Below are 9,396 nucleotides of genomic sequence, written 5' to 3' on the forward strand. Positions count from 1 at the left end.
ACTAAGCCAGAGATGCCCTCTTGGCTTCCAGCCAAGAGAGGAAAAAGGGACTGTCTTCTTAAGGGATAGACTCCAAGTGTATGTTACTTCATTAAGCTAAGTCTGCCTTCTGGGATCTGATTGTGAACAGAATGTGAGTAAACTCTTTTTATATTTTTGTAAAAGACTGTGTCGTCTCTTCTATTTTATGAGGGAATAAGGGGAAAATACCAGAACAGTTATTATAGAGGCTCTAGCGAGCCTGAGCAAAGGCAGATGCTGCAAATTTAAAATAAAAGGGAATGTTACTCTGCTGATATTGTTGAAGTTGTTAACACAAGTTGGATAAGGATATACTCTGACAACATATCCTTTCCTGCATCCCTGAACATTCCCACACATGCATCATATGATGGATTGTGCAAGGCAGGACTTACCTGGCCCCCCACCAATATTTTATCCAAGTCAGCACCACTGGGTCATGTGGTTTCCAAATTAAAGACATAAATCTCCTTCCTTTGCACAAGTTCAAGCTTGTCAATATCCTCATTTATGCTTTTAAAAATTTATTTGCCCTTCATCTGAAGTTTTTACAATATAAACATACAGGATGAAAGCATGGCTTTCTCAATAAGAATAAGAATAAGAATAATTTATTATTTATACCCCGCCCATCTGGCTGGGCCTCCCCAGCCACTCTTGGCGGCTTCCATAAAAACCAATAATACAGTAAAATCACATGTTAAAAACTTCCCTGAACAGGGCTGCCTTAAGATGTCTTCTGAATGTCAGGTAGTTGTTTATTGCTTTGACATCTGCTGGAAGGGCGTTCCACAGGGCGGGCGCCACTACCGAGAAGGCCCTCTGCCTGGTTCCCTGTAGCTTTGCTTCTCGCAATGAGGGAACCACCAGAAGGTCCTCGGTGCTGGACCTCAGCGTCCGGGCAGAATGATGGGGGTGGAGACGCTCCTTCAGGTATACTGGACCGAGGCAGTTTAGGGCTTTAAAGGTCAGCACCAACACTTTGAATTGTGCCCGGAAACGTACTGCGAGCCAATGTAGGTCTTTCAAGACCGGTGGTATATGGTCTCGGCGGCCACCCCCAGTCACCAGTCTAGCTGCCGCATTCTGGATTAGTTGTAGTTTCCGAGTCACCTTCAAAGGTAGCCCCATGTAGAGTGCATTGCAGTAGTCCAAGCAGGAGATAACCAGAGCATGCACCACTCTGGTGAGACAGTCCGTAGGCAGATAGGGTCTCAGCCTACGTACCAGATGGAGCTGGTAAACAGCTGCCCTGGACCCAGATTTGACCTGTGCCTCCATGGACAGCTATGAGTCCAAAATGACTCCCAGGCTGCGCACCTGGTCCTTCAGGGACACAGTTACCCCATTCAGGACCAAGGAATCCTCCACACCTGCCCGCCTCCTGTCCCCCAAAAACAGTACTTCTGTCTTGTCAGGATTCAACCTCAATCTGTTAGCCGCCATCCATCCTCCAACTGCCTCTAGGCACTCACAGAGGACCTTCACCGCCTTCACTGGTTCTGATTTGAAAGAGAGGTAGAGCTGGGTATCATCCGCATACTGATGAACACCCAGCCCAAACCTCCTGATGATCTCTCCCAGCGGCTGCATGTAAATGTTGAAAAGCATGGGGGAGAGGACGGAACCCTGAGGCACCCCACAAGTGAGAGCCCAGGGGTCAAAAACAAGACAAGCCAGAGAAATCTCTCCTTTTCTTTTTTTCTTTTCTTGGATGGAGTTACAAACTTCGTTGATCAGTGGACTGTTGTGGAAATAGTGCACCTCGATTTCAGTAAGGCTTTGGACAGAGTCCTCTGTGATATTTATGAGAGGAAGGTGGTAAAATGAGACTGAATGAGGTAACTGTTAGGTGGATTTGACTGACCGAACCCAAAGAGGACTCCTTCATGGTTCCTCCTCATCCTGGGAAAAGTGACCAGAGGGGTGCTGCAGGGTTCTGTCCTGGGCCCGTTGTTGTTCAGCGTCTTTATAAATGACATGGATGAAGGAACTGAGGGGATGCTCATCACATCTGCAGACGACACTAAACGACTGCAAACGACACCAAACGGATCATAATGGCACCCTCTCCCTTCTTCAGCAACAGACAGGGAGACAAAGAACAGTGCAAAAGCACAGCAGAGTGGAAGAGATAAGACTGACTTCTGTTCTTACACTTCCCAAGCCTAGGAAAGTAAACGGGCATGTGACATACTAGCAACAGGGTGCTCCCCCACACGCAGGAGAGAGGAGGAGGACCCGGAGCAATGCATGAAAGCCCCTCTATAGACATTTTTAATTGCCCACCCTGGAGTCCAAGACCACCCCCAGAAACATCATACATACATCATAGAAGAGGTGTAGCCCAAGGACCCCCCCCCCAGATACATCATACCCACATCACAGAAAAGACTGTCAGCCCCCTCCCTGTCAGTCTATATCTTTGGAAAGAGATAGCTGTGGCCACTCTGGTGGCTTTTGTTGGTGTTGCTGCAGGTAATAAATAGCCTTGTGGTCACGAGGAATTGGGCGGAGGGTTTTCCATCGTTGGGTCTGCGTTGACATCTGTAGAAAGGATATCCTGTAAATGGGAGGGTGGGGCAGGACTTAAAGAGACAGTTATAAAGGGAAGAGGTAAAAGCCAAAAAGGGGAGAATCTCCTTCAGTTTTCTTGGGAAGCTGCAAACAATAAAAATCTTGGCGAGTTAAGCATTTTATTCATTTCAATATTATTATCCCATTTCCATATAATTACGACTGTTATTATATGCTAAAATTACAAAAAAGTAAAAATATAAAAGGAAATCAAAAGTAATAAAGAAAGATTACCAGTTAAACAATTTTTTCCAGATAAAAAATAAATGGACTTGACAGAACAACAGCGGATTTTTAAAATATATATATATATATTAAATAATACAAAGATATTATCAAAACCACACAGATTATTACTGGACTGGAACCTTAAGGACTAGGAGGTGAAGGAGGTGATGGTGAAATGGACACACGATTGTGGATATCCAATGAAGATGCAAAATGAGGGAAATTATGGGAAAAGACTTAAAATTCACCACATGCTATTTGATTTTTAGATGGTACCTGACCCCATCCAAATCAGTCAAAATAAATAAATATCAGCAACAAGTGTTGGAGATGCAGACAAAATGAGGGAACCTTATTCCACATGTGGTGGATATGTCCCCAAAGGGAAAATAAAATAAAAGAAATGCTATTTATTTTAAAGAAAACCAAAGCTTTCCTATTTAACATTCTAATGATTTTTCATTTGGTATGCTTATCATTAGAATGTTAAATAGGAAAGCTTTGGTTCTTTACACGGCAATAGCGGTTAGGATGTTAATAGCAAAATACTGGAAAATGAGTTAACATCAACAAGATGAGTGGCAATTAAAGTTGTGCTAGTACCTTGAACTAGCCACAATGACAGAACTTTCAAGGGACTGAGATCTACTCCCAGTAATAAAAATCCTGCCAGTGATCTACCCATTGTCTTTGCCCAGAGTTCTTGAGCTTTTCTCAGGGAGCAGTGACCAGAGTTGTGGATCGACCACAAGATCATCTAACAAATTAAAATTATATAAACAATCATGCTGTAAAAGTACATACCATAAATGAAGTATTCAGATAATGGAACTTATAGTGGTTTCTGCAGTGAACAACAAGTCTTACAATGTATATAGACAGGCGCAGGATGGATTTTAGTTACAGGTGACAGCAATCTGCAGCTGTAACGTTTTCTTCTTAAAGTGAGCCTTTTAAAACAACAAATGTAAAACAAACTTTATCCATACACAGGTTTGTTAATTTGTTAAAATATGTTGAATTATGACATTATATTCATTTACATTACTTAGAATATGTACAACGGATGAAGCCCATGATATTGTGATAATGTCGCAGGAACCCCCCCCCCAAACATTCAGTTTGTACAAACTTCACACACTCACACACTACATACGCTACGCTTCTGTTATAAATTCATAGAAAATCAACCATACATCAGATTTACACTGTTCTACTTTTATTTTACTCCATGAAGGAAGGTCTACAAAATGGGGAAGGTTTGAAAGAGGGCAGCCATAATCCCTTGAGCATACCAGCACATACACAGGAGCCCTGCCCAGTTGCTATGCCAACCCTGATGGTCCTAGACAGAAGACCATCAAGATCACAAAGAAATTGCTTATGGGAGTGGATTCAGCATGGTCTGGAACAAAGGACAATAATCAGCTCTTCCCTCTGGGGGCAGGAAACTGCAAACTCCCCTCTGTCACCTGGAAAGTACTCATGGGGGTGGGGGAAGGAAGAACCAGCCAGGTGGCAGGACACTCAGGTTACCACCACAACCCCTCCCTCAACCCCTCCTTTCTGTGATGTAGGTGTGATGTATCTGAGGGGTGGTCTTGGGTTACACCCCTTCTGTGATGTATGTATGATGTTTCTGGGGGTGGGCTTGATCTACAGGGTGGCAACTTCAAAAGTCTTTATAAGGCCTTGCACACCATTTTTCTGGGTCCTTCCTCTCTCCTGCAAGTGAGGGGAGCACCCTGTTGCAACAGCTCAATAAAGGCCAAGGCTATAGGCTGCTGTTTTGCTCCAAGTTATCCTGGTTGGTGTCTTTGTTTTTGTCCAAGGGAGCCCTCGGATTTTTCCGTTAACAATTTGGCGACCATGCTCAGGGACTCTTGGTCCTCCTGTGAAGGTGAGGGGGGAGATAGAGGGGATCGGGCGCCACTGGGCAACCTTAGCCCAGGGATCCTTTTTCCTCTCCTGGCCTCCTCTTTGCGGGCGGTAATCAATCATCACCAGAAAGCTCAACCAGGGGAGCAAAGACAAGGTCAAGCCGGCCAAATAAAAGGATCCTGGGATCCACGAGGGACATTCAAGGATGTGAGTATGGTTTGAAGTTTCCTCTCCTTGACGCCTTCTCTCGGAGTGCGGCCGGAAGCGTCCTGGAAGTCCTTCTCTTCTTCGGAGTGTAGCCAAAGGGATCGTGGAAAATTTCTTTTTTCTTTCCTTGATGCCTTCTTTCGGAGCGTGGCCGGAAGGGTCGTGGAAAATCTCTCTCTCTGTGTGTGTGTGTGATTTGCTTCCTTTCAAACCTTTGTCTTCTCGGACCCCAGTCTGGCACTGCACTGTGCAAGCGTCCAGTAGGGAGTTCCGGACATAGTTCTAAGATCAGGCAGGAGGCTGTTGTGGACGGTAGAGCGGGAGGTTCAGGAAGAAGACGGGGCCCGCACTAGGATTAGTTTTGTGAGCAGCGCTGAGTGAATTCCGGATCCATGGTTTTTCCGGGTTAAGAGACCCATGGTTTCCAGGCTAGTTGTCTGTGGTTTAAGTTATAGGCAGGGATTGCCTTTGGATTTCTGCTAGCCTTCTCCGGTCCGATCCGTCAGAGTTTTGCCCAGAAAGGGCCGAGAGGGGCACTTGAGTGTTAGACTGAATAATACTGATAGGATATTCTTTTCTCCCCCCCCCCCTTGTCCATCTCTTGTATCTCTGTTTATATATCTCCTTGTGTAACTGGTTATCGAGCAACCCCCGCTCGGTATTAGAGGGAAATGGGAGCTCGCTCTTCAAAACACCCTAGCTGGACTCCTCCTGACAACAAAGCTTCCGTGAAGCCTTTTTGCCCCAGAGAGGATTCTAATACGCCCCTCCAGTTTGTCATCTCCAATTGGGAAAAATATATAAAATAAAATAAATTAAAGGGGCAAAATGGTCTTTCCAAGTCCAAATTGTGAGACCATTGTAACTTTTAATGGGTGGCTAAGGCCCACCACCTGGAACCCAGGACACAGCGGCCACCTCAGGGATCCTTCAACAAAATCAAGGTGTGAACCCTTAGGGAGAGCTGAGCACATCAAATTTGTGTTGTTAAACTATAACCTAAAGCTAGAACATGAAACCGTAAACTTAATGGGGCTCAGAAGACAGTAGATATAATAATAACCCAGCCTGAGAGCCCACGCATAAGAGATCTTAGCTTCTCTATAAATGAAGAAGAAGAGAAGAAGAAGTGTTTGGATTTGATATCCCGCCTTTCACTCCCCTTCAGGAGTCTCAAAGCGGCTAACAATCTCCTTTCCCTTTCTACCCCACAACAAACACTCTGTGAGGTGAGTGGGGCTGAGAGACTTCAGAGAAGTGTGACTGGCCCAAGGTCACCCAGCAGCTGCATGTGGAGGAGCGGAGACGCGAACCCAGTTCCCCAGATTACGAGACTACTGCTCTTAACCACTACACCACACTGGCTCTCTGAAATGAATAAGAGATGTACTCCAAGATTTAGATTTAAAGGGTTTGTGTTTACATTGGCTTCAGCATCCACAGACTATGTTCTTAAGTGCACATAGTTTTTAAATTTTAAATCTAAGGAAGCCATGTTGGGCCTTATCAATCTCAAACAGGACAAAAATGAGAATGAAGTGTGCAAATGCTTGTTATTTGAGAGAGGCTCCAAAGAGTCTTCCTCTGAGTGGGACAGAGGGGAGTTTGCAGTTTCCTGCCCCCAGAGGGAAGAGCTGATTATTGTCCTTTGTTCCAGACCATGCTGAATCCACTCCCATATGCAAGTTCTTTGTGATCTTGATGGTCTTCTGTCTAGGACCATCAGGGTTGGCATAGCAACTGGGCAGGGCTCCTGTGTATGTGCTGGTATGCTCAAGGGATTATGGCTGCCCTCTTTCAAACCTTCCCCATTTTGTAGTCCTTCCTTCATGGAGTAAAATAAAAGTAGAACAGTGGAAATCTGATGTATGGTTGATTTTCTATGAATTTATAACAGAAGCGTAGCGTATGTAGTGTGTGAGTGTGAGTGTGTGAAGTTTGTACAAACTGAATGATGGGGGGGGGGTTTCCTGCGACAATAATAATATATAGAAGAGTATTGTTTATGTGAATGCACAGCCGGTTACGTCTTGTGTGTTTGTACATTCAAGGAACAGCATTCCTGACCCAGATGTTCACAGGAAGTCCCTAAGATGATTCCCCTTTCAAACAGGATATGTGAACCTGGGCCAGTAGGGTCCTCCTCTCCGGCAGACGGACAACCCCTTCCCCAAAGCCGCTCCCTCCCCCACTTCCCCATCACTCATCAGGATGGCTTTGGCCATCTCCTGCTTGGAGCAGTTCAGGGTTCAGAGCCCCCTGAGCTGAGCTATCTGGCAACCAGGATCAGCTCCGGCAGCTACAGCTGATCTCCCTCCAGCAGATGAAAGGCAAAAGTCAGGCTGTCAGTTCCTCACAAAGGGAGGGTCTCTCCACATCCGAGAGTGCAGAGTGGGGGGCAAGGAGGGCAGGTCTGAGTCCCTGCTCTGGTTCTCTCCAATACTCACCCCTGGGGGAGGGGTGTGCAACCGCAGCACATCTGCAAAGAGAAGGACATGGGGACAGGTGAGTCCCTCCCTGAGCACCTGGCAAGGCTATTCCAAGAGTTTTCTCCTGGATTCCAAGCCCTACTGCAGGGGAGGAGGGACATCCCAGGCCTTGGGGGCCAGTCCTGGCCTCCTTCAACCAGAATGTGGCTCCCCAGGCCAGGGGTAGACAAGCTAAGGCCTGGGGGCCGGATGCAGCTCAATCGGCTTCTCAATCCGGCCCACAGACGATTCAGGAATCAGTGTGTTTTCAGATTGGTAGAATGTGTCCTTTTATTTAAAATGCATCTCTGGGTTATTTGTGGGGTATAGGAATTTGTTCATCCCCCCCCCCCAAAAAAAATATAGTCTGGCCCCCCACATGGTCTGAGGGACGGTGGACCGCCTCATGGCTGAGAAAGGTTGCTGCCCCCTGTCCCAGGTTAACAAGATGGTCAATGCTCGGGGGGTTGTTATAAGGGCTCTTTCTCTGTGGAGTTACAAAAGTGCTAGGAATTTAGTCGTGATCAGGAGGGATTTAATATATTTTTAGTTGCTGAGGGTTAGGTTTTTCTGCGGTCAATTCCTTACTTTAATTGGTTCTTATGCAAAGGGAGTTAGTTTAAGGCTAAGGTTTCCTACAGTCAGGTTGTGAATTTAATTGGTGTGACCCAGAGTAAGTTAATTTAAATCAATTGAGTTAAAGTGCTAGGTGCCGTGAATTCCAATTTAGCAATTTGGGCAGTTGGTATTGGACTTGCCTTCCTAAAATAATTTGTTAGCTGCGTGGTTAACTCCGAACTCAATTTCACGCTTCAAGCCAAAAGACAACCCTTCCCCGTCCCCGGGCAAAACCCCTGGCCTTTCATTGGTATAACCGCCACCACACTGGTGGTGTTTACCTAATAGTAATAATAATAATTTTCTTGACAGGAGTCACGAAATTAAAAGACACCTGCTCCATGGGAGAAAGGCGATGGCAAACCTAGACAGCGTCCTAGAAAGCAGAGACATCACCTTGCCAACAAAGGTCTGTATAGTTAAAGCCATGGTTTACCCAGTAGTGGTGTATGAAGTGAGAGCTGGACCATAAAGAAGGCTGATCGCCGAAGAATTGATGCTTTTGAATTATGGTGCTGGAGGAGACTTTTGAGAGTCCCATGGACTGCAAGAAGATCAAACGCATCCATTCTGAAGGAAATCAGCCCTGAGTGCTCACTGGAAGGACAGATCCTGAAGCTGAGGCTCCAGTACTTTGGCCACCTCATGAGAAGGGAAGACTCCTTCGAAAAGACCCTAATGTTGGGAAAGATGGAGGGCACAAGAAGAAGGGGACGACAGAGGACGAGATGGTTGGACAGTGTTCTCGAAGCTACCAGCATGAGTCTGACCAAACTACGGGAGGCAGTGGAAGACAGGAGTGCCTGGCGTGCTCTGGTCCATGGGGTCACGAAGAGACGGACACGACTAAACGACTAAACAGCAACAACAACAAAAGCAAATAATAATAATAATAATAATAATAATAATAATAATAATAATAATTTATTTGTACCCCGCCCATCTGGCTGGGTTTCCCCAGCCACTCTAAGCGGCTTCCACAGCAACCAAAAATACACAAAAATGTCACTCTCCAGACCAATGTAGGTCTTTCAAGACCGGTGTTATACCTCAGCACAGCGCAGGGACTGACTGAGCGGGTGGCGAGATGCTTTCAGCCTCGAACACTTGGTGGGTTCTGAAATGGTCGTGCAGGCCAGATTCACGAGCCTGGAGGGCTGGATTCGGCCCGCGGAACATAGTTTGAGGACCCCTGGTCTACACTGACTGGCAGCAGCTCCCCAGAGTTTCAGGCAGGGATTTTGTCCAGCCCTGGCAGGAGATGTCAGGGGCTGACCCTGGGACATTCTGCATGCCAAGCAGATAATCTAGGGTTCCCCATATTTCCCTGCACTTACAACGTTATACTATTAGCAACCGTGGAGATTCCACCTGCCTCTTTTGAAAGGAGAACACT

This window comes from Podarcis gaigeae (assembly GCF_964106915.1).
Source record: "Podarcis gaigeae genome assembly, chromosome: 4".
In the NCBI taxonomy this organism is placed as follows: Eukaryota; Metazoa; Chordata; class Lepidosauria; order Squamata; family Lacertidae; genus Podarcis; species Podarcis gaigeae.